The sequence below is a fragment of the Pongo pygmaeus genome, chromosome 22 (genome assembly GCF_028885625.2).
Source record: "Pongo pygmaeus isolate AG05252 chromosome 22, NHGRI_mPonPyg2-v2.0_pri, whole genome shotgun sequence".
NCBI classification, from domain to species: Eukaryota; Metazoa; Chordata; class Mammalia; order Primates; family Hominidae; genus Pongo; species Pongo pygmaeus.
In genome coordinates this window covers 24,840,321-24,864,974 of record NC_072395.2, presented here as the reverse complement: position 1 = coordinate 24,864,974, position 24,654 = coordinate 24,840,321, and the positions used below count along the sequence as shown (strand labels likewise).

Genomic DNA, 24,654 nt, shown 5'->3' with positions numbered 1-24,654 from the left:
CTGTTAATCATTTCTAGCTTTGTATTTAAATACTGGCATCATGGGGGCTAATGTGGCTTACAAAATATAATTCATCTGGCAGATGGAACCATAGTTTGACACTACCAGTCTTATGTCGGGCTCAACCCAGTAATAAATCCAAGCCTACCCATTCTTCCCAGAAGGAGCTTGAGTATGCATCAAATTCCACAACCTCTATAGTTAATGCCCAAGGACTATAGAGGTTACACTTTGCTCTGTGAGTCGACAGGATTTTGTATTTTTGAATGTATTTAGATCATAGAAAACAAAGAAGTAAGCATACAGTGGGCGCACATTCAGAAGCTATCTCCTCAGGATCAGAGGCTGCATCCAGAGTGTTGCATACGTGTGTTTGTCACAGATCCTCTACCAAGCTTAATGGAGAGAGAGTGGGAGATAAATGTCCATACTTATCTTCATTATGTAGCTAGAAAGAACTGAAACACTCATCCAGCCTTCTAACTTTTTAGCTACATCTGGATTGTCTGGCTCCTACCTTGACCAATTTCTGGTTACTGACAAGGTGTGGCACATCCTAAGTTCCAGGGAGCCACCAAAAACAGTCAACACTATAGCACACAAGGATTTGAGAGGTACCTGAAGATCTCTGGCTGGAAAGTTTGGTGAGATCCTTTTCCTACATGAGGCCAGTCTTAGCAAATGCACAGGAGCCAACAGAGAGAGTCAAGGAAAAATGAAGAAACAGGGAAATATATTCGAAGTAAGAAAACAAGATAAATCTGCAGCACCTGAGTGAAGTGCAGATATGTAATTTATCTGACAGAGATTTCCAAATAATGGTCATAACAATAATCACTGAGGTCAAGATAGCTTTGCAAGAACAAGCTGAGAACTTGAAGAAAAGGAAAAACGTTACACAATAATGTCAAACAAATCATAGATCTAAAGTGTACTGTAACTGAACTGAAAAAATTTAATAGAGGTGTGCATTAATAGAATCTATCAGGGAACTTTAAGACTGGTCACTGGAAATTATCTAATCTGAGGATCAGAAAAAAAGATAATGCAAATGGAGTGAAGACAACTTTAGAGAGTTATGGGACACCATCGAGCAGGACCACTCATACATTATTGGCATGCCTGCAGGAGAAGTGAGGAAGAAAGGGGCAGAAAAATGTTTAAAGGAGTAATGACAGATAATTTATCAAGTATGGGGAAGAAAACAGCCTGATCCAGAAAGCCCAAAGGAAACAAAATATGGTGAATCCAGGGACTCACAACAAGATACACTATAATCAAATTTTCCAAAGTTAAAGACAAAAAGAGAGTGATATTGTTTGCAAATTTGTACCCTCCAAATATTGTATTGAGATTTGATCCCCAATGTTGGAGGTGGGACCTGGTGGGAGGCGTTTGGGTCATGGTGGTTGATCTCTCCTGAATAGCTTTTTGCCCTCTTTTCACTAATGAGTGAGTTCTCACTGCGTTACATGAAAGATGGTTGTTCAAAACAGTGTGGCACCTCTCCCCTCTCTTCCTACCTCTCTAGCCATGTATGACATATCTGTTGTCTCTTCACCTTTAGCCACAAGTAAAAGCCTTCTGGGTCCCTGACCAGAAGCTGTGCAGATGCCACTGCCATGCTTCTTCTACAGCCTGCAAAACTGTGAGCCAAACGAACCTCTGTTCCTTATAAATTACCTAGTAGCAGGTATTTTTTTACAGCAACAGAAAAATTTGTGTTTTTCCGTGTTGCTCTTTTCTGTGTTATTCTGTGTTGCTAACACAGAAATTAGTACCAAGGAGTGGGGTTTTGCTATAAAAATACGTGATAATGCAGAATTTGCTTTGGAACTGGGTAATAGGCAAAGAAGACAGGAAGATGAGGAAACTTGTGGAACTTATTAGACCTTGGTTAAGTGGTCGACCAAAATGATAATAGGAATATGAACAGTGAAGGCCATGCTGTTGAGGTACATAGAATACAACTTTCAAGAAGTGGCTGCAACATTTTGCATTCCCACAGGCAATGAAGTTTCCTCTTGCTCCACATCCTTGCCAGCATTTGATGTTGTCAGTGGTTCTAGATTTTGGTTATTCTAATACGTGTGCAGTGGCATCTCAGGGTTGCATTTCTCTGAGGAAATATTATGTGTAGCCTCATTACATATGCTTATTTTCCATTTCTATAATTTACTTGGTGAGGTACTTGTTAAGGTCTTTAGCTCATGTCTTTTACTGCTCAGCTTTAAGAATACTAATATGTTTTTAATAATAGTTCTTAATCAGATATGTTTTGACAAATTTTTTTTCCATCTGTGGTTTCTCTTTTCTTTCAGTATCTTTAATGGTGTAAAAATGTTACATTTTCATCAAGTCCAGCTTATCAATACTTTCTTCTATTGACTTCAACTTTGGTGTTTTTTCTAAAGGTCATCATTAAACGCAAGATAATCTGTATTTTCTTCTATATTATCTTCTATAAATTTTATAGTTTTATGTATATTTATATTGCTGATCCATTTTGAGTTAATTTTGATGGGGGTGTAAGGTCTGTGATTTATTTTATTTTATTTTTTTGCATGTGGATATCCAGGTATTCCAGCAGCCCTTCCTGAACAAACTGTTTCATCATGATAATGCCTTTACTTTTTTGTCAAAAATTAATCGAATGTATTAATGTGTTTCTAGTTGTGAACTCTCTATCTCATTTTATCCGTTTGTTCTTTCACTAATACCACACTGTCTCCATTACTGTAGCTTTACAGTAGGTCTTGAAATTGAGTAGTGTCTGTCCTCCAAGTTTGTTCTTCTCCTTCAATATGGTGTTAGCTATTCAAGGTCTTTTGCCTCTCCATATAAACATTTTCATTTAAATTGGAATTGCATTGAATCTATACATTGGAAAGAACTGACATCTTAATAGCATTGAATCTACTTATGAATATGGTACATATCTCTTTTTGTTTCATTATTTGCTTTCTTTCATCAGATATGGACATTTCTGGAATTACAGAGTCCCCTCTACATTGAGCACAAGACAGTGATGAATCCACATTCTTCAGCCAGAAAGTCACCTCTGAGAGCCAAATGTCTGATGATAGACAGGAGAGTCAGAGAATGATAATGACATCTCAGGAAAATTGTGAAAATAATCAGCAACCGTATGTGGATAACCCTTTCAAATTTCTCCAGGGCACCTGTCATTTCAGCCAATACTTGCCAGCTTGTGCCAAGGATGCTGGAGCTCCCTGGGATGAGTTTCCCAGGGGAGGAACTGGCTGCCGTCTTTGCTGTTTGGGCAACACAGCCATTCCAGCCTGTGGGCTTTGGACAGTGCAAACTGATGGGATAGAAGGGATCTCTAGCATAGCACAGCTGCTCTACCAACATGTGCCAAGATTCTTTTTTGTTTGTTTGTTTGTTTTTGTTTTTGTTTTTTTGAGAAGGAGTCTTGCTCTGTCACCCAGGCTGGAGTGCAGTGGCATGATCTCGGCTTACTGCACCCTTCACATCCTGGGTTCAAGCAATTCTCCTGCCTCAGCCTCCCAAGTAGCTGGGACTGCAGGTGCCCATCACCACTCACAGAGAATTTTCTTATTTTTAGTAGAGATGGGGTTTCACCATGTTGGCCAGGATGGTCTGGAACTCCTGACCTCAAGTAATCTGCCCTGCTGGGCCTCCTGAAGTATTGGGATTACAGGCATGAGCCACCGCGACCGGCCCCAGACAGATTCTTTAAGGGGATTCCCAATCTGTTCCTCCCAACCAGGGCCTCCAGCTACCCTGCTGGTGTCTGAGGCTGACAGAAATTTGAATTCTCCCTGGGAGGGAGTTCTGGAGTTCCCGCCCAGTGGGAGTCCTTCCAACTGGGGCCTGGGGGAGAGGGTGGGGCCAGCTTTGGAGAGTCTAAAACGACTGGGGGTGGAAGGGATCCCCCAGCACATCACAACTGCTCTACCAAATAGTGGCCAGGCAGATTCTTTAAGCAGATCCCTGATTCTTTCCTCCTCACTGGGTGGGACCTGCCACCTAGGGCCTCCACCACCCCACTGGTGTTCTCAAGCTGACAGAGATTTACATTCTCCCCGGGAAGGAGTTGTCAAGGTCCTGCCCAGTAAGGAGGAATGGATCAGGAACCTGGTAAAAGAATCTGCCTTCTAAGATTTGGTAGAGTAGCAGTGCTGTGCTGATAGATCCCTTCTGCCCCTGGTAGGTATGGATTCTCCAAAGCCCGCGGGCTGTAACGACTAAGTTGCACGAACAGCAAAGATGGCTCCTTGCTTCTGCGCATGGGAACTCATTCCAGGAATTCAAATCTCTGTCAGCCTGAGAACACCGGTGTGGGTGGCTGGAGGCCCCAGCTGAAAGGACCCTCATTGGGCTGGACCTCCAGGCCTCCATGCCAGGGAGAACTCAAATATCTGTCAGCCCCAGAACACTGGTGGGGGTGGCTGGAGTCCCTGGCTAGGAGGTCCCTCACCGGGCCAGACTCTGAGACCTCCGTGCCAGAGAGAATTCAAATTTCTGTCAGCCCCAGAACACTGGCGGGGTGGCTGGAGGTCCCAGTTGGGAAGTCCCTCACTGGGCAGAACTTGGAGACCTCCATGCCTGGGAGAATTCAAATCTCTGTCAGCCCCAGAACACTGGCGGGGGTGGCTGGAGGCCCCAGTTGGGAGGTCCCTTACTGGAAGGGACCCCAAGAACTGCATCCCAAAGATAATTCAAATATCTGTCAGCCCCAGAACACTGGCGAGGGTGGCTGGAAGCCTCAGTAGGGAGGTCTCTCACTGAGCAGGACCTCGAGACCTCCATACAAGGGGGAATTCAAATCTCTGTCAGCCTCAGAACACTGGCGGGGGTAGCTGGAGGCCCCGGTTGGGAGGTCCCTCACTGGGCAGGACCTCGAGACCTCCATGCCAGGGAGAATTCAAATCTCTGCCAGCCCGAGAACACTGGTGGGGGTGGCTGGAGGCCCTGGTTGGGAGGTCCCGCCCAATGAGGAGGAACGGATCATAGACCTTCTTAAAGACCCAGTGTGGCCACATTTTGGTAGAGCACCTTGCTATGCCAACCCCTCCAGTGTTCTCAGGATGACAGATTTGGATTCTCCCTGGCATGGAGGTCTTCAGGTCCTGCCAAGAGATGGACCTCCCAACCGAGGCCTCCAGCCACCCCTGCCAGTGTTCTGGGGCTGATAGAGATTTGAATTCTCCTTGGCATGAAGGTCTCAAAGTCTGACCCAGTGAGGGACCTCCCAACCATGGCCTCCAGCCACCCCGAGTGGTGTTCTCGGGCTGACAGAGATCTGAATTCTCCCTGGCATGTAGTTCTCAAGGTCCTGCCCAATGAGGGGCCTTTTAGCTGGGGTCTCCAGCCACCCCCACCGGTGTTCTCAGGATGACAGAGATTTGAATTCTCCTTGGCATGGAGGTCTCAGGATCCTGCCCAGTGAGGGGCCTCCCAACCGGGGCCTGCAACCACCCCCGCCGGTGTTCTGGGGCTGACAGAGATTTGAATTCTCCCAGGCATGGAGGTCTCGAGGTCCTGCCCAGTGACGGACTTCCCAACCGGGACCTCCAGCCACCCCCGCCAGTGTTCTGGGGCTGAAAGAGATTTGAATTCTCCCAGGCATGGACGTCTCGAGGTCCTGCCCAGTGAGGGACCTCCCAACCAGGGCCTCCAGCCACCCCTGACAGTGTTCTGGGGCTGACAGAGATTTGAATTCTCCTTGACGTGGAGGTCTCGAGGTCCTGCTCATTGAGGGACCTCCCAACAGGGGCCTCCAGCCACCCCTGCCAGTGTTCTGGGGCTGACAGAGATTTGAATTCTCCCTGGCATGGAGGTCTTGAGGTCCTGCTCAGTGAGGGACCTCCCAACCAGGGCCTCAAGCCACCCCCGCCAGTGTTCTGTGGCTGACAGAGATTTGAATTCTCCCTGGCATGGAGGTCTCCGGGTCCCGTCCAGTGAGGGACCTCCCAAATTGGGCCTGCAACCACCCCTGCCAGTGTTCTGGGGCTGACAGAGATTTGAATTCTCTCTGGCATAGAGATCTTTAGGTCCTGCCCAGTGAGGGACCTCCCAACCAGGGCTTCCAGCCACCCCCGCCAGTGTTCTGGGGCTGACAGAGATTTGAATTCTCCCAGGTATGCAGTTCTTGGTTCTTGAAGTCCCGCCCAGTAAGGGTTCTCCTAACTGTGGCCTCCGGCCACCTCCACCTGTGTTCTCATGCTGAGAGATTTGAATTCTTCCTGACATGGAGGTCTCCAGTTCCTGCCCAGTGTGGGTCTTTTCAATTCAGGTCTCCAGCCACCTGCCCCTAGTGTTCTCAGGCTGACAGAGATTTGAATTCTCCCTGGCACATAGTTCTTGAGGTCCTGCCTCATGAAGGTCCTTTTAGCTGGGGTCTCCAGCCAACCCCACTGGTGTTCTGGGGTTGACAGGGGTTTGAGTTCTCCTTGGCATGGCGGTCTCGGGGTCCCGCCCAGTGAGGGACCTCCCAACCGGGGCCTCCAGCCACCCCCACCAGTGTTCTGGGGCTGACAGAGATTTGAATTCTCCCTGGCGTGGAGGTCTTGAGGTCCTGCTCAGTGAGGGACCTCCCAACCAGGGCCTCAAGCCACCCCTGCCAGTGTTCTGTGGCTGACAAAGATTTGAATTCTCCCTGGCATGGAGGTCTCCAGGTCCCGTCCGGTGAGGGACCTCCCAACTTGGGCCTGCAACCACCCCCGCCAGTGTTCTGGGGCTGACAGAGATTTGAATTCTCTCTGGCATGGAGGTCTTTAGGTCCTGCCCAGTGAGGGGCCTCCCAACCAGGGCTTCCAGCCACCCCTGCCAGTGTTCTGGGGCTGACAGAGATTTGAATTCTCCCTGGCATGGAGGTCTCCGGGTCTGACCCAGTGAAGGACCTCCCAACTGAGGCCTCCAGCTAACTCTGTCAGTGTTCTGGGGCTGACAGAGATTTGAATTCTCCCTGGCATGGAGGTCTTGATGTGCTGCCAAGTGAGGGACCTCCCAATCGGGCCTCCATCCACCCCCACCGGTGTTGTCGGGCTGACAGAGATTTGTATTCTCCCTGGTATGGAGGTCTCAGCGTCTGGCTCAGTGAAGGACCTCGGCCTCCAGCCACCCCTGCCAGGGTTTTGGGGCTGACAGAGATTTGAATTCTCCCTGGCATGGAGGTCTTGAAGTCCTGCCCAATGAGGGACCTCTCAACTGTGGCCTCCAGCCACCCCCACAGGTGTTCTCGGGCTGACAGAAATCTGAATTCTCCCTGGCACGTAGTTCTCAAGGTCCCACCCAATGAGGGTCCTTTTAGCTGGAGTCTCCAGCCAATCCCACCGGTATTCTTAGGCTGACAGATATTTGAGTTCTCCCTGGCATGGAGGTCTTGGGGTCTTGCCCAGTGAGGAACCTCCCAACCGGGGCCTCCAGCCACCCTCGCCGGTGTTCTTGGGCTGACAGAGATTTGAATTCTCCCAGGCATGGAGTTCTTGAGGTCCCACCCAGTTAGGGTTCTCCTAACTGGGACCTCTGGCCACCCCCACCTGTGTTCTTATGCTAACAGAGGTTTGAATTATTCCTGGCATGGAGGTCTCCAGTTCCTGCCCAGTGAGGGTCCTTTCAACTCAGGCCTCCAGGCAACTCGCCCCACCCCCACCAGTGTTCTCAGGCTGATGGAGATTTTAATTCTCCTTGGCATGGAGGTATTGGGGTCCCACCCAGTGAGGGACCTCCCAACGGGGGCCTGCAGCCACCCCTGCCAGTGTTCTGGGGCTGACAGAGATTTGAATTCTCCCTGGCATGGAGGTCTTGACTTGAGGTCCTGCCCAGTGAGGGACCTCCCAACCAGCCCTCCAGCCAACCCTACTGGTGTTCTCAGGCTGACAGAGATTTGAATTCTCCCTGGCAAGTAATTCACAAGGTCCCACCCAATGAGGCTCCTTTTAGCTGCGTTGTCCAGCCACCCCCACTGGTGTTCTCAGGCTGATAGAGATTTGAGTTCTCCCTGGCATGGAGGTCTTGTGATCTCACCCAGTGAGGCACCTACCAACCGGGGCCTCCGGCCACCCCCACCTTTGTTCTGGGACTGACAGAGATTTGAATTCTCCCTGGCATGGATGTCTCCGGATCTGGCCCAGTGAAGGACCTCCCAACTGGGGTATCCAGCCACCCCCACCAGTTTTCTGGGGCTGACAGAGATTTGAATCCTCCCTGGCATGGAGGTCTCGGGGTCCCACCCAGTGAGGACCCCCCAACTAGGGCTTGCAACCACCCCGCCAGTGTTCTGGGGCTGACAGAGATTTGAATACTCTCTGGCATGGAGATCTCGGGGTCTGGCCCAGTGAGGGACCTCCCAATCGGGGCCTCCAGCCACCCCTGCCAGTGTGCTGGGGCTGATAGGGATTTGAATTCTCCCTGGCATGGAGTTCTTGAGGTCCCACCCAGTGAGAGTTCTCCTAACTGGGCCCTCTGGCCACCCCTACCTGTGTACTCATGCTGACAGAGATTTGAATTCTCCCTGGCTTGGAGGTCTCCAGTTCCTGCCCAGTGAAGGTCCTTTCAACTCGGGCCCCCAGCCACCACCCCGCCCTCTCCCCCAGTGTCCTCAGGCTGCCAGAGATTTGAATTATCCCTGGCGTGGAGGTCTCAAGGTCCTGCCCGGTGAGGGATCACCCCACTGGGACCTACAGTCACTCCTCCGAGAACACTCCTGGGTGTTCTCGGGCCCAAAGATATTTGAATTCTTGGGATGAGATGGCCAAAGGTGAGCTGCCATCTTTGCTGTTTGTGCAACTTAGCCATTCCAGCCTGAGGGCTTTGTAGAATCCATACCTACCAGGGGCAGAAGGGTTCTTCCAGCACAACACAGCTACTGTACAAAATCTTGGTCAGGCAGATTCTTTTAGCAGGTTCCTGACCCATTCCTTCTTAATTGGCAGGACCTTGACAACTCTATCTGAGGGAGAATGTAAATCTCTGTCAACTCTAGAACTAAGGGGTAGAAGCCCCACTTTGGAGGTCTCACCCAATGAGGAATGGATCAGGGATATACTTAAAGAATCTTGCCATGATTTGGTAGAGCAGTTGTGCTGTTCTGGGGATCCCCTCCACCGCAGTCACTTTGGACTCTCCAAAGCCCACAGACTGGTATAGCTGAGTCACCCAAACAGCAAAGATGGCAGCCCCCTTCTTCCCCAGGGAACTCATCCCAGGGAGAAATCAAATCTCAGTCAGCCTGAGAGCACCTGCAGGAGTAGCTGTAGGCCCTAGTTGGGAGGTCCCACCCAGTGAGAAGGATGGATTGGGGACCCACATAAGGAGGCAGTCTGGCCACATTTTGGTAGAGCAGCTGTGCTGTGTGGGGGATCCCTTCTGCCCTCAGTTGGTTTGGGTTTTCAAAATCCCAACAGGCTGGAATGTCTAAGTTACCCAAACAACAAAGATGGTGGCCTGCCCTGTCCCATAGGAACTCAGTCTCAGGTAGGTAAAACACTGTTGCTGGTGGCTGGCTGGAGTTGTTTCCTTGATTATGTGAGTAATGCGAGTACCTGGTTGTTTCAGTTGAAGGTGCTGTATTGACTTGCCCCTTTCATTCCTCTCCATGAGAGCCACGCACCCTAGCCACTTCTAGTCAGTCATCTTGGCCACACACCCCCATAATCATATTTTTTAAGTAAATCATTCTTTAAAACTCTAACAAAATATTTGAACATTTGAAAAGTGTGGAGCTTTAGAAATGCCTAATTACGTCTTAAGTTTGAGACACATAGCGGTTATGTACATTGTCAATTCCAGATTTTGCATCTTATAAGGAAAGGACTTAGATCTTATTCAGTCTTTGTGTGTCTAAAATATCTTCACCTGTAAAATGAGTATAATGAAGTACTTTATAGAGTTGTAAATGTTATATGTAAAAATATAGCAGTGAGGGGGCAGTGGGCTGGCCAAGGTGGCCGAGTTGAAGCAGCTAGTGTGTTTGGCTCTCACAGAGAGGAACACAAGGGGAGAGTCAATACTGCACCTTCAACTGAAACATCCAGGTGTTCATATTGGGACTAACCAAGGAAACAACTTGACCCAGGGAGAATGAAGAAAAGGCAAAATGACAGCACACCTGGGAGTACCACAGAGCCAGGGGAACTTCCCTCACCCAGGGAAGCAGTGAGTGAATGTGTGACCCTGGAAACCCATGCTTTTCCCATCGATCTTTGCAATCCTTGGGTCAGGAGATCTCATGAACCAACTTTACCAGGGCCTTCAGTCTGATGGAGCTACATGGAATCTTGGCACAGTAGCCACTCAGGCACACATGGAGACCTGGGAGGCTTAGGTACCTGGGCTTTCCTGCAAAAGTAGCTGCAACTCTGGCAAAGTGGGAGGTTAGACCCTCATACATATCCCTAGGGAAGAGGCTGAATTCAGGGAGCTGAGCAGCAACAGCCTGCAGGCCCCACTTCCACAGCACCTCACAGGATAAGAGCCACTGGCTTGGAATTCCAGCCAGCCACCAGCAACAGTGTTGAGCCTCCCCGAGACGGAGCTCCTGAGAGAAGGGACAGGCCACCATCTTTGCTGTTTGGGCAACTTAGCTGATCCAGCCTTTGGGATTTGGAAAGTCTCAGTGGACCAGGGGCAGAGGGATCCACCAGCACAGCACAGTGCTACTCTACCAAAATATGGCCAGACTGCTGCTTTAAGAAGGTCCCCAATCCCATTCCTCCTCACTGGGCAGGACCTCCCAACCAGGGCCTCTAGCTGCCCACTCTGGTATTCTCGGGCTGACAGAGATTTGAATTCTCCCTGAGATGGAGTGCCCTGAGGGAGGGATGGGCCGCCATATTTGATGTTTTGGCAACTTAGCCATTCCAGCCTTTGGGCTTTAGTGTCCCAGCTGACTTAGGGTGGATATAGCCCCCAAGCTGCCATACAAAAGCATAGCCAGACTGCTTCTTTAAGCAGGTCCCTGATTGATTCCTCCTCACTGTTTGGGACTTCCCAACTGGGGCCACCAACCAACCCCACTGGTGTTCTCCTGCTGACAGAGATTTCAATTTTTTCTGGGCTGGAGCTCCGTGATGGAGGGGCAGGCCACCATCTTTGCTGTTTTTGCAACTTAGCCACTTCAACCTTCAGTCTTTGGAGTGTCCAAGGAGACCAGGGGTGATGTGGACCCTCAGCATAGCACAGCAGCTCTATAAAAATGTGGCCAGACTGCTTTTTAAACACTTGCCCAATGTCATTCCTCCTCACTGGGCAAAACCTCCCAACTGGGGTCTCCAGCCACCTCCTAAAGGTGTGTTTGGGCCAGCAACAAGTTCATTCATACCTTCCTAGGGCAAAGCTTCCAAAGAGAGCAGTAGGCTGCCATCTTTGCTGTTTCACAGCCTTCACTGATGATAACTCCAGGTACTGGAAAATCTGAGGCTACTAGAGACTGGAGTGGGCCCTGGGCATACTGCAGCAGCCCTATGGAAAAGTGGCCAGACTGTTACCTGGGTTCCCATTCCTATATCTTCTCACTAGGCAAGTCTTGCAGGCTGGACTTCTACCTAACCCCCCTACCAGAGCTGTCGAGCCAGTAGCAACTCAGCCACTCCCTGGACAGAGCCTCCAGGGGCAACTGAAAGCCTCTCTGCCACTGCTTCTGCAGTGGAACCGTCCTTGCTACCCTCAGACTGATGAAGGAGCTAACACCCTTATCTACACCTTCAACAAGCTTTAATTGACCCAAGCCCATCTCCCATGGGTTCTACACACTCCCCACTGCTCATAACAGACAGGGAACCCCTGGATTGGCCCCGACAGCACAAATTCTCCATCCTGGGCTGATTGCAATGAACAGTTGCTTGACCTGTATCTCTCCGGGGATGAAACCCTGAGGAGACAAACAAAAGACCCTTGGCTACAACCACTACTAATGTCCCTTCCTCTTCTGCCTCAAAGTTAGGGAAGAAACATAAACACTGAGATTGCTCCTAGGCTGCAGTGGGCAGCCTAGGAGTGCCAAGCCATGATCTACAGCCAGCACTCAAGGGGGAGAGAAGTACATTTTCAGATCATTGAGAGGGAACATGGCTGCAAACTGTGAGGAAACGTAGGGGAGCCACATGACCAAGCAAGAGTCTACTAACTGACCAGTAAGCTCAAGTGCCACCTACTGGATCACATCCCAAAGCTTCAGCACCAAAAATACCTTACTAATATACTCCCCTCTGAAACCAGAAATGAGAAGTCAGCTTCAAATAAAGACCCTGCACAAAGCCTCCCTTTCACAATTGTTACAAAGAGAATAAAATACCTAGGAATATAGCTAAGGAGGGGTGTGAAGAACCTCTTCATGGAGAACTACAAGCCACTGCTCAAGGAAATAAGAGAGGACACAAACAAAGGAGAAGGCCAGGGCATTGACCATGATCACCATGAAAGGCGTGATGCCTGGTGGCTCTGCTGAGAGCATGCTCTCTGTGTGCCAGTGGCCTCTGTAGGCAGAGGGAGGAAGGCTTGCCCTGGCACCAAGATCATTAAATGCACCATCACAGGCATGACAGGGTGAATCGTGTCATCTCATGGGAAGCATACCTCAGTTCCCCTCACTCTTCTGAGGACAGATACTGGGTCCGTCCCTGGACCTGGGTTGCTCAGGAGTGGGGCTGGGATGGGCTCTGGAACCTAGCCCAGCCCTGCATTCATCCCCCAGACCGCTCGGCCAGCCACTACCCCATGTACCAGAAGCAGCATGTGTTCAACAGCAACCTCCACTGGGACTCCGGGGCCTTCCGCAGACTCAGCCACCTGGTGCGAGAGACTCACCTCAACTTCTCAAGGTAACACAGCTGAGCTCCCTGGAGTTTGGGAGGTGGGAGGGAAAGGGGTGAAGTTCCTCCATGTGACTCACAGCCTCTCCCTCAACAGGCCAATAGGAGAACACAGGAGACTGCAGACCATGCAGGTGGCCAGGCCAGAGCCCAGGGGCAGGAGAGGCCTCCTGTTTACAGGGCAGAGGGGAGGTTGGCAGGCAGGGCCTCCTGGTGCCTAGCAGGGGTCATGGCAGCTTCCCTGGATCACGTTGTTCCATATGCAGGGAGACATTGAGACTTGGCTTGGTGTGAGTGGCCCACTGCAGGTGAACCTTCACATTCTGACTCCTGATCTCTGCTCCTCAGATTTGCCCACCAGTTCCTAGATCCAGGCACATACATGTTTCAAGACAATGGGCAGCCAGAGAGCCTGGCCGTGGTGCTGGTGAAGGAGGAGGGGGTGGCCTGTAGTCCTGGCCTGTCCCCTGTGCAGCCCTCATCCCCATATCAGCTGGGCAGGCAAAGCGTCCTCAGGCACAGGCTGCCAAACCTGGGCCCAGACTGGGCAGTGATCACAGGTACTGATTGACAGGACATAGCAGCCAGGACTTGAGCAGGCAGGGAGGAGTGCCATGCCACAGGGCCCTGAGTGTCAGCCCTGTCCAAGTTCCTGGGACCCTAGTGTGTGTCAGCCCTGTCTGAGGCTCTGGGTGTAGCCACCAAACTCCAGATATGATGACAGTGACAGTGGCATGGTGCAGCTTGTCCTTGACCTGGGACTTCATTTGCAGGCAAAAATTTTCTCCATTTGGGGCCTCCTTTCTTCCCTCCCCTCCCCCCACTTCTCATGCTCCATTGGTCCTGGAAGCTGCCCCAGTGGACAGGGTCCCTGAGTGGAGTCACAGGATCACAGACATCCTAGACTAGCCCCCAGTGTGGGTTTCCCATCTTCTTTCCTTCTTTTCTCCAGAGGTCAGCAATCCGCACTGAGCTCTTTAGGCTTGGGCCTGCCCAGTGGGCAGAAAGGACACAGCCCTCTGACGGCTAAGACTCAGAGCACTGGGCAAAGGGCAGCAGCTCTTTCTTTCACACACACACACACATGCTTGCATACATGCATGCATGCACACATACACTCAGAGCGCAGGCCTCATGTGGGGCTGTCCCAGGAGGGTCCTCACACAGAAGGGCACAGGGTAGTGGGGAGGGCCTCCCAGGGGGAGACTAATGGCCCAGAGGCAGGAAAGGAGCGTGAAGAGTTCAACCGTAAGGGCAGCAGGGCAGAGGCCAGGGCCACTGAGGCAAATGCAAAATAGCGGTTCTCACGTTCCCAGGCAGCCTGGAGGGGCTCTGAGTGGCCACCAAGTAGCCCCATTCCCCTCTCCCGCCCACCTTCCAGGGGTGCTGCTGGCTGTTGGCTTGGCAACTGTGCTGTTGATGGGCCTGGACCTCCTGCTGAGTCCCTCCCTGCCCCACGCCTGCTCCATGCCTGCCCCATGCAGGCTTGGAAGCCTCAGTGGAGAAGCCTGGGACAGCCTCAAGTGCCTGCTGAGTATGTGATCCTCAGGGACAGGTGAGTCCCCCCTGCCCCCCACACACCAGGCCCAGCCCTGGCCAGCCCGGGGACTGCTGTGGCGGGTCTGGCCACTCTCCAGGAGCCCGGGCACTGGCCAAGCTTCCCCTGTCCCTGTGGACTTGGGACAGATGCCCTTTAGAGTTAACCTGTGATGTGGGCTCCACATGGGGTTCAGCACTGCAGCTCATGTCTAGGCACTGAGGCTGGTTCTTCCTTTCAGCCTCCCATTCTATGAAGACCTTGGCCCTTGGGGATCTGGGGAAGGAGCTGACTCCGAGAAGGCCATGAGCTGGGGCACAGGTACCATGCTGGTGTGCAGCCAACCCCTCCTCAACAATACTTGTTATTTTCCTTTTACTAGATAGTAGGTATCCTACTGGGGGCGTATACATTGATATCTTTTTGTAGTTTTGATTTGCATTCTTCCCTAATGATTAGTCATATTGAGCATCTTTTTATGTGCTTATTGGCCATTTGTATATCTTCTTTTGAGAAATATCTATTGGAGTTCTTTGTCCAGTTTTGAATTAAGTTGCTTGGTTTTTGTGGTTGTTGTTGTTGACTTTCAAGAGTTCTCTATTTATCACATACATGATTTGACAATAGACAATATTTTCTGTGGTTCTGTGTTGCCTTTTTACTCTGTTTATGGTGGTTTTTGATGCATGAAATGTTTTTTAAGTCATGAAATTCAGTTTGCATATTTTTTCTTTTATTGCCTGTGCCTTTGGTATTGAATTCAAAAATTCGTTGCCAAATCCAATATTGTGATGTTTTTGTCCTGTGTTTTCTTCTAAGAATGTTATTGTTTTAGGTCATACATTTAGGTGTTTGATCCATTTTAGTTAATTTTTGTGTGTGGTATTAGGAAAGAGTCCAACTTCATTCTTTCACATGTGGATATCTAGTTCTCTGAGCACAATTTATTGAAAAGACTGTCCTTCTTCCCCCTGAAGGGTCTTGGGTTCCTTGTCAAAAGTGATTCGACTGTATCTGGAATGGGTTATTTCTGGACTCTCAATCCTTTTACCAGTTATAGGTCTATTCAGATTTTCTCTTTCTTCATGATTTAGTCATGGTGGGTTTTGTGTTTCCAGGAACTTGCCCATTTCATCTAGGTTGTCTTAATTTGTTGGCATACAATTGTTCATAGTACTCTTATAGTCCTATTTTATTTTTGTAGACTTGTCCACATTTTCACTTCTGATTTTAGTAAACTGAATCTCCTTTTTTTCTTAGTTCATCTAGCTAAAAATATGTCAATTTTGTTCATCTCTCCCAAGAAACAACTTTTGATTTTCTCTATTTTTTGTGTTTATCTCTGCTGTAATCTTTGTTATTTCCTTCCTTCTGCTAGCTTTGAGTTAAGTTTGTTCCTCTTTTTCTAGTTTCTTAAGTTGTAAAGTTAGGTTGTTCATAGAGAGATTTTTTTGTTTTTTGATACAAATATTTATAGGTACACATTTTACCCCTTGGGTTGGTAGGTGGTGCTTTTTTATGTTCAGTCATCTCTAATTCTTTTCTAATTTCCCCTATGATTGCTTCTTTGATCCACTGGTTGTTTAAAAATGTGTTGTTTAATTTCCAAAAGTTCTTGGATTTTTTAGTTTTTCTTCAATTACTAATTTCTAGCTTCATCCCACTGTGGTTAAAGAAGATACTTTTTATGATATCCATCTTTTTAAATTTACTGAGACTTAATTTGTGGCCTAACATATGCTCTATCCTGGAAAACATCCCATAAGCACTTTAGAAAAATATGCACGCTGTTTTTGTTGGGTAATGTTTTCTATATGTCTGTTAGATCTAGCTGGTTTATTGTGTGTTTAAGTCCCCTATTTCCTTACTTACATGTTGTCTGGTTGTTCTATTATTAAGAAGTGGGTATATATACACCATGGAATACCATGCAGTCATAAAAAAGAATGAATTCATGTCCTTTGCAGGGACATGGATGAAGCTGGAAGCCATCATTCTCAGCAAACTAACACAGGCAGAGAAAACCAAACACCGCATGTTATCACTCAAAAGTGGGAGTTGAACAATGAGAACACATGGACACACAGAGGGGAACATCACGCACCAGGGCCTGTTAGGGGGTGGGGGGACAAGGAGAGGAAGAGCATTAGGACAAACACCTAATGCCTGCAGGGCTTAAAACCTAGATGATGAGTTGATAGGTGAAGCAAACCACCGTGGCACATGTATACCTATGTAAGAAGCCTGCACTTTCTACACATGTATCCCAGAAATTAAAGTAAAATTAAATACATAAATAAGTGGATATTGCAGTCTCCAACCATTATTGTAGAACTATTTCTCCCTTCAATTCTGGCAGTTTTTACTTTGCATATTTTAGTGGGCTGTCATTCAGTGCGTCATGCATATCATGACGTATCAAGCATATCCCTGCTGCATTGAACCTTTTATTAGTATTAATATATATATAGTGTACTTCTTTGTCTCTTGTAAACTCTTTTAATTTAAAGTTTATTTTGTGTAATACTAATATAACTATCCCTGCTCTCTTTTGGTTACTCTTTTCATGGAATATCTTTGTCTGTTCACTTTCAATCTAGTTGTGTCTTTGAATGTAAAGTGAGACTTTGTAGATAGCAAATCTACAAAGCTGATCATGTGTTTTTATGATCATTTGTTGGATCATGTGTTCTTATCCATTCTGTCAATCTCTTTTTATTGGAGACTTCAATCTATTTACATTTAAGGTAGTTATGATAAGGAGGGACTTATTTTTGTCATTTTGCTATGTATGAGAATGGGTAGACAGTGAGGTGAACTCAGGTGGAGGGGAAAGCAGGGAAAGGCCATCAGACAAGGCCTAGGAGGACCCAGCAAACAGCCTCCCCAGCAAGGTTGAAGACAGGGAGACTCACTCTCAGCAAAGCGTGAGGCAGTGCTGCCACCCAGCTCTGGTGTCGTGCCCATCCTGCCACCTCCTATACCTAGAGGCCTCCTTCTTCCTCTGCCTCCATCAAGCCTCCTCCCACCTTCACCCCCCAGTGCTGGCTCCCTCCCCAGAGCTGGCCCCTCCTGCAGGTGGGCATCCCACCTCCTCCACCTGCCCATTCTTCCTTCAAAGCCCTGTGGGAAAGAGGAAAGCTGCTGAGTGCACCTCTTGGCCCAAGGTCTCCTCATCCTGAAGTCTCAATCCAAGGCCTCCTCATCCTGAAGTCTCAATCCAAGGCCTCTTCCTGCAGGGAGCCGCTCCTGTCCCAGACCCTGGAGGACTTCATCATCCGCACACTCTACGACAAGCTTGAGGACCAGAACCTGCATGTTGCATCCCAGCTGAGCAAGCACAGGAGTGATGCCCTGGCCTTCTACAGGGCCACTGCCCAGCAGCTCCAGGGACTCCTGGTCAGCCCCCATCCCCAGACTGCCACCTGGGGAGCAGCCACCCACCCCTTCTGGATACTGCTGAGCCAAGAAGGACACCCACAGCTAAGAGGGTGACCCTGGTTCTTCCAGGACTTTCTGCAGGGCCTCAGCAGGACTGAGCTGCAAGCTCTGGGCAGGGGTGGAGACCCTGAGACAGATCCCAAAGCCATTGCCAGGGCAGACACTGGGCAAAGCCAGGAACTATGGGGCAGCCACACTGCAGCTTCTCAAAGGGAGTGCCAGCAGCCCCCTCCAGGTGAGGGTAGGGGCCTGGGTTGGGAGGACAGCAGGTGAAAACTCCTAGCATGAACTAGGAAGTGATTTGCATGCCTGGGGAGTAAATTGCCCAGTAATCAAGATAATAGGGGGCACAGCAACGTTGTCTTGCCAGCATTTAGAGGGGGTGGAGACGCTCCCGCTGGGAGAAGAGCACATATGGCTTCAGGCAGATGGTGACAGGGAGCTGGCCTCACCCCTCCTGCAGGGAATAGGGATTCTGGGACTCCCTACTGTGTCCCTCCACAGCCCCTGAGGAGCTGTTTTATACACACAGGACAGGTATTGCCTCACTGAACCAATTCAGTTGTCACAGGAAACCTGTGAATGAAATTATCACCATCTCCATTTTATACTTGAGGAACTGAAGCTTATAGAAGCTGACAGAACCAAACACCATCCTGCCAGAAGCCCAGTCCCAGCTACACCCTCTCCTCTCCAGCTGGAAGGGAATAAAGGGGCTTACCAACCAAGGTCAGCGGCTGCTCTGCCCAGCCACTGAGGCTCCAGTTCCAAGAGCCGCAGGCCTGCCATGGAGTTCCTGGCCCTTCCGGGGAGGCAGACTGGGTAGGCCGGGCTAGGGTCCCACCCCACTTGTCCTTCATGAAGGTCATGCTCCAGAAAGGGGTGGGTTTCTTGAAAATGTGTCACTTTTTTGTGACCATATCCCTGGATAAGGGGCCCTCCAAGGCCCTGTGGGCCCAGTTGGTGGGGAGCTGAGGAGCAGGTCAGACAGAGGCCAGAAACCCTGCTGTCCTCACCCCACGCTGCAGAGCATGGGTTGAGCCTTCCTTGATCTTCACTGTAGGCCAGTTCTTCTCCATCTTCTGGTTAGTACACTGGTGAGCTAGGACACCTGGCCAAGTGACTGTGAGAAGGAAGGGGCCAAGAAAACCACCTTCTTCTGAACCTTGCCTGAGACTAAGCTAAAAACTCTATGTCCCAGGCTGGTCATGGTGGCTCACACCTGTAATCCCAACACTTTGGGAGGCCAAGGCTGATGGATCACCTGAGGTCAGGAGTTAGAGATCAGCCTGGCCAACATGGTGAAACCCCGTCTCTACTAAAAATACAAAAATTAGCCAGGTGTGATAATGCATGCCTGTAATCCCAGCTATTCTGGAGGCTGAGGTGGGAGGATTGCTTTAACCTGGGAGGTGGAGGCAGAGGTTGCAGTGAGCCAAGATCATGCCACTGCGCACTAGCCTGGGTGACAGAGCCTGTCTCAAAAAACAAACAAACAACAAAAAAAACCAAAAACAAAACAAAACAAAAAAAACCTCTATGTCCCGAAGATTCCCCTTTGCTTCCTGATTGGAAGCTGGTTGCAAGGCTGCACGAAGCCTTGCATTCCTCCCAAGCTATCACTAACTGCAAGGCAGGTTAAGTTTTTTTCTTAGAAAGGGACTTTTTTTTTTAAAAGAGAAAGAAAGGATGGGATGAAACTCTTATAAAATTAATAAGAATAAAGCAATTAATAAACACTTTGGTGAAATTATCCTATAACTCAGAAAAACTACTCTGAGTGGCTATTTCAAAAATCTCACTGTGGGGCCCCAGAAGACTGTGCCTGGCATGGCTGCCATCAGGTGTGGGTGGCTGGGGGTGCCTGGGGTGCGAGAAAGTGTGGCCCATAGAAGGAAGGGTCAGAATAGCAGGAAGGGGCACAGGGGATGTGTAAATGAAAGATGGGTGGGTCTGTAAACATTTTTGAGTTAAAAAAAGAAAAGTAAAGAACAGGATAACATGTAGGAAGGGAAGAAAGATGTATAAAAACCAAAGCATTCATATGCAAAGCATGTGTCCCACAGGGTTCTATCCACATGTGTTTAGCACAGGACGGTGAGTGTCCCAGTGCAAGAGGGAGATGGAAATGGGCTCTGGAAATAGAGGGAAAAATAGAAGGTGAGAGGCACACACACAACCACACACAAGGCTTCAAAAGCAGGGGAGTGACGTGAACATTGGGTTGGGGAGGTCTGTGGCTGGGTGAGATGAACATATTGAGGTTGTCCCATTCTCCTGTGTGAGATTGTCTCCCCAGTCCACTGCTTGGTCTTCTGACCCACCACACAGAGCTCAGGTGGGCAGTGGGATTCATTAATCTTGCCCTCAGAGCAGCATTTGGAAGGAAAGGCAGGCACAGAGGGCCTCTGTTCAGGAACCCCTGCCTGAGCCTGTCAGGGCCACACACAGGCCACGTGCTAGTGCCCTACAGTGAACAGTGCAGAATAACACCAAGGTGGCATGTATCTCTGAGGGGCCAAGATCACAGCCCACATCAGGTCTTAACTCTCACCAGGCAGTTGCCTGTGGCCCCAGGAGCACCTGATGGTCAGGAACTAGGTCACAGGAATCCCAAGCTCAGATCAGGTCGTGTGCCTTCATTGCTTTAGCAATGCTGCCCTCATCTTTCCATCACTGTTCTTTTCTGGGCCCAAAACCTAGAAGGGAAATTACAGGACTGGCTGGCTGTTCTTCCGAGGCCTCTGGTCAGCTTGGTGAACAGCCTCTCTCCAGCTAGCTGCCAGCGGGATGTGCTCCTGATGGCCCAGCCTGCACCCTCCAATGAGGAGTACCAAAGCACAAGGTGGGGGCAGGAACCAGACAAACTGCCACAGCAGCAGATGTGTCCCTAGGGGTGACCTCAGCTCCCTGGCAGTGACAATCTTATACCCAAAACCCGATTTAACACCTTAATCCATTCAAATCCAGCTACAAGATTCCAGGGGTCCCTGCTTCCACAGTCCCCCATTGTCATGCCCACCTGGTTAGCCACAGGGTCCAGTGACTTGAGTAACTCATTAGGACTCATGTCATTTAGAGAAATTATTCCCACCCATGGGAACAAGGCCACATTCAGGCTACTGGACTCCAGACTTCACATCCCATCTAATTTTCTTCATCTACATGCCATCTCTTCTGGGGTATAACCAAGGGATCTCTTTGTCCTTCCTCTAAGTTTACCCAGAGGCTAAGATGGATTTGTTTGTTTATGTTGATTGAGTTCTATGAATGTTTAGAGGCATGGTCTCTTTTTCCTTCATTCCCGTTTAATGACAGTAAGTGGTAACAATTATTGACTGCTTGTATTTATTAAATACAAAGTACTAAGATAAGCACTTTATCTGCTATCTAATTCAGTTCTCACAATAACTCTGTCAAGTATGTACTATCACTAGCTTCATTTAAAGATGAAGAAACTGAGGGTGAAGTTGCTGAGATTTCAGCTCAGAGGGTCAGATTCTCACAGCCCACCCTGTACTGCTCACCTGCTCAGGCCGCCCCTCCAACCCTCCACTAAAGCCATGGTCAGTCCTCCCTCCCAGAAACACCTCTGTTGTTAGTTTTTTGTTTGTTTGTTTTGTTTAAGAGGCTCAGAAAGTGTACACAAGTAACTAAAGTGTCCCGTAGGCAGGGAGAGAGCCTTGAGGTAAGGAGAGTTAAGAATCTGGGTCTCCAGATTCTAGACCACACTCTGCCCTGAATGTTGTGGATCCTGAGCAAACACTTTCTCCAGCCAGTTCCATGAGCTACCATCTGAGGATAATTCCATTCAACAAACAATGATGGCCATCTGATGTGGGTCATTGAGCAGGGTTTGAAGATGAGCAAGTCGGGTGGAATAGGCCTGAGAGTGCCAACAATGATAAGAAAAGGCGAGAAATGCTGAATCCAAGTGACCAGGTTCCAGAGATTTAAAGTTCGTAAGGATCAGCAAAGGGTTTGTGAAGTGGGGATCATTTGAGATGGGCTTTACAATAAGGGTGGGTTCCTAACTGGCAGAGGTATGGGGAAGGATGTTTCTTGAAAAAGATGCTAGGAGAGAAAGCCCAGGTGTGGCTCATGGACTAAGCAGTTCCAGAGGCACCAAGGCTCCCTGAGATGGCCCAGCCCTCTCCGTTCAAGGCATGGAAACAGATCAGAATTGACTTGCCTAAGGGGAGTCTGAAGAGTATAGCAATGCACAGAACAGGGTTCCAGCGTGAAACAGCTGGCACGTTCTAGACTGAAAACTTAACAGTGTAATAAGGGACTGTGTACAAAAGTATGGCAGGTACATGTGACCACACCGGGCAGTGTCTCCCCTCCCAGACCTGAAATCAGTGCAGTGTGAGGAGGTCCTGACACCGCGGCCTTTGGCCCCATCAAGGACACAGCTAGCCTGAGGTGGGGAAAGAAAATTGACCTTCTCTTCAACCCATTTTAGGCTTTCCAGCTGAGACCCTGTAAATGAGACTAACAAAAGCTATGTCAACAAGAGAAAAACAAACAGAAGTTTCTAACACATGCATTTGGGAGACCCATGGGGGCACCCAAGGGTGAGTAACTCAAGGGGGTGGTTAGAACTTGGGCTTATTTAGCATCTTTAAAAGAGAACACTAAATTTTCAGAGAAGTGACAAAACAAAGGAAAATGGCATTGAGTTTCTAGGGGGGTAAATTGAGGGAAGGTAAATATGTGAGGAAATGGATGGCAGATAAGGACCAGTTTTAGCAGTTTCTTATGTAGATTCCTCTGCGTGTACCTGTCTCTAGTGATTGATTGCCTCTGTCCTTCCAGGTAGAGAGGGGAAGGGAGGATACATTTATAAGTTTATGTCCTACTTTTAGGCAAATGGAGGGCCAAGAGCTTCTCTTGTATCTGCTTCTTCTCAAATGCCTTCAGCTCAAAACAGTCTATATGACAGCATGGCATGCTTTGAGGTGATAATATACATTCTGCTGCCCTTCACTGAGAAGGCTGCTCTGTACACAGAGGCAGAGAAGGCTACAGGGGCACATCAGGGATTCTAAGTGTTTATCAATTTCTCCATCACATTTATATCACAGCCTTTTCTAATGTCAGACACTCAGGGAGGAGTTGGAAGTGGCCAGTGTTCCTTTTGGATTCTGGCTGAGGTGAGATGTGCTTCTGGACAGCAGGGGACTGAAAGGGAACCTTTCCTTCCTGTTACTTCAGACCCCAGCAGAACCCTGGACCCCCAGGCCTCCCACAGCGTGATGCTAAAAGAAGTGATGCCAAGAACCCAGGACCTGCGGAGTGGATCTTTGAGGCTGGACGCAGGCCTGGAGCCACTCCTGAGCTGCAGGCAGGTGCATGACTCTGGGACAAGGCCCTCTTCACCTCAGGAGCTCTTGAGGCAGCCTTATTCCCTGGACATGCTGTCCCCTCCATCAACCTTAACAATTAAGTATAAAGTTTGAGTACAAAGATTGAGGATGACCCCTCAGGAAACAGCCTGCAAACAAATGGGATCAGCATTTCCAAGTGGAAAGTAAAGGTTTACTTACATAGGCACTGACAGAGAAATTTTAGCAGGATTACATTTTCCATACAGGGACAGTGCATACATTACAGAGATTTGATTGGTTCCGGATCACTACATTCCAAGGAAGATTACTTTATTACTTTGTGAGGAGGGGTGATAATCTGAAGGGGATCTTATCTCTAGTGCCACGTGGTCTTCCAAATTATTTACAGAAAAATTTAAAAAAGGCAGAAGCTGCAACTACCGTGTGACTCAGGCCATATAGCCACACTCCTCTCAAGGCTCAGAATCATTTAAAGTTCCAACAGCTTTAAGTTTGAATGACTTAGTTTCACATTTCCCCCCTTTTATCAAGATCTTTCAAAGAAAGTTTTGTAAATGAACTCAAACTGTTTTGGCTCCATTTATGTTCAGGAACGTAGTTCTGTGTTGAGAGGAAGGCTCATTCCTAGAGGGTCATGTCCCACAGCTGGGGAACTGATCAAGCTATAAGGCAAATGGAGTATAGGCTGTATTTAAAGCAATATGTACCAGGTGATTTTGCGCCTGAGTCAAGCTACACAGCTGCATCTTTAATTAATGCAATTCTCTGAGTGACCATTATTTTAGTCACTATACTTGTGCATCAACTCCATTGTGAACAAATGCCACAGCAGCAATGGGAAAAAAAAATACAAGACAAAACACAACAAATGATTATAATTTCTGTAATAAATAACAGCTCTGCCATCAAGTTTGCCAAGATCCAATCCAGCTGTTTAGCCAATGATTTAGAGAAGCTGTTGATTCTGAAAGGTTAGGTATTTGGGTTTTCATATCAGCCATTAATTTAGTGTTGCTATCTGATCATTTGGAATATAGACACACATTCAGTTTTTAAGGTAGTGCAGGTTTCCCCTTGGGCTGCCATGAGTGTGTCTAATACAGCCTGCCTCATAAGAACAACTTTGTTGTTTAATAATGAGACACCCACACAGCTATCCTTAAGGACCTTTTTTGTGTAATTGGTTAGGGCCTCTGCATGCCAAATTGCATCCTCAATACCCTTTTGTGGCAGAAAGATGGAAGCTAAATGATCACATCAATGGAATACAGAATAAATCCAATGAAATGATAAATGAGGAAGATCTGAAGGCTTCAAAAGAATATGAACTATTTGACTTTGTGCCTAACCATTACCCAAAGAACACAGTCCTAACAATCCTGGGGGTAAATCATGGCCATGGATTGCTGCTGCATAACCAAGACATTCCACTGGAGCTATAGCCAACAAACATCCAGTCACTGTGCCCATTCAGTGGCATGCCTGCCAGTACTTGTAACGGTGTGGATACCCTCTCCTGTGGGTA

General features: G+C 48.6%; 1 protein-coding gene across 1 annotated transcript in view; it reads left to right on the top strand.

The window, feature by feature from the left end:
* Positions 1 to 23,899, top strand: part of LOC129022326 (ankyrin repeat domain-containing protein 36C-like) — a 120,889-nt gene extending 96,990 nt beyond the window's left edge. The window contains exons 56-61 of the mRNA XM_054468443.2: positions 2,975 to 3,146; positions 11,509 to 12,809; positions 14,182 to 14,355; positions 17,577 to 18,013; positions 22,244 to 22,355; positions 22,996 to 23,899. The gene's annotated coding sequence lies outside the window, so the exon portion shown is untranslated. The remainder of the gene's footprint in view (positions 1 to 2,974; positions 3,147 to 11,508; positions 12,810 to 14,181; positions 14,356 to 17,576; positions 18,014 to 22,243; positions 22,356 to 22,995) is intronic.
* The last annotated feature ends 755 nt before the right edge of the window (positions 23,900 to 24,654 follow it).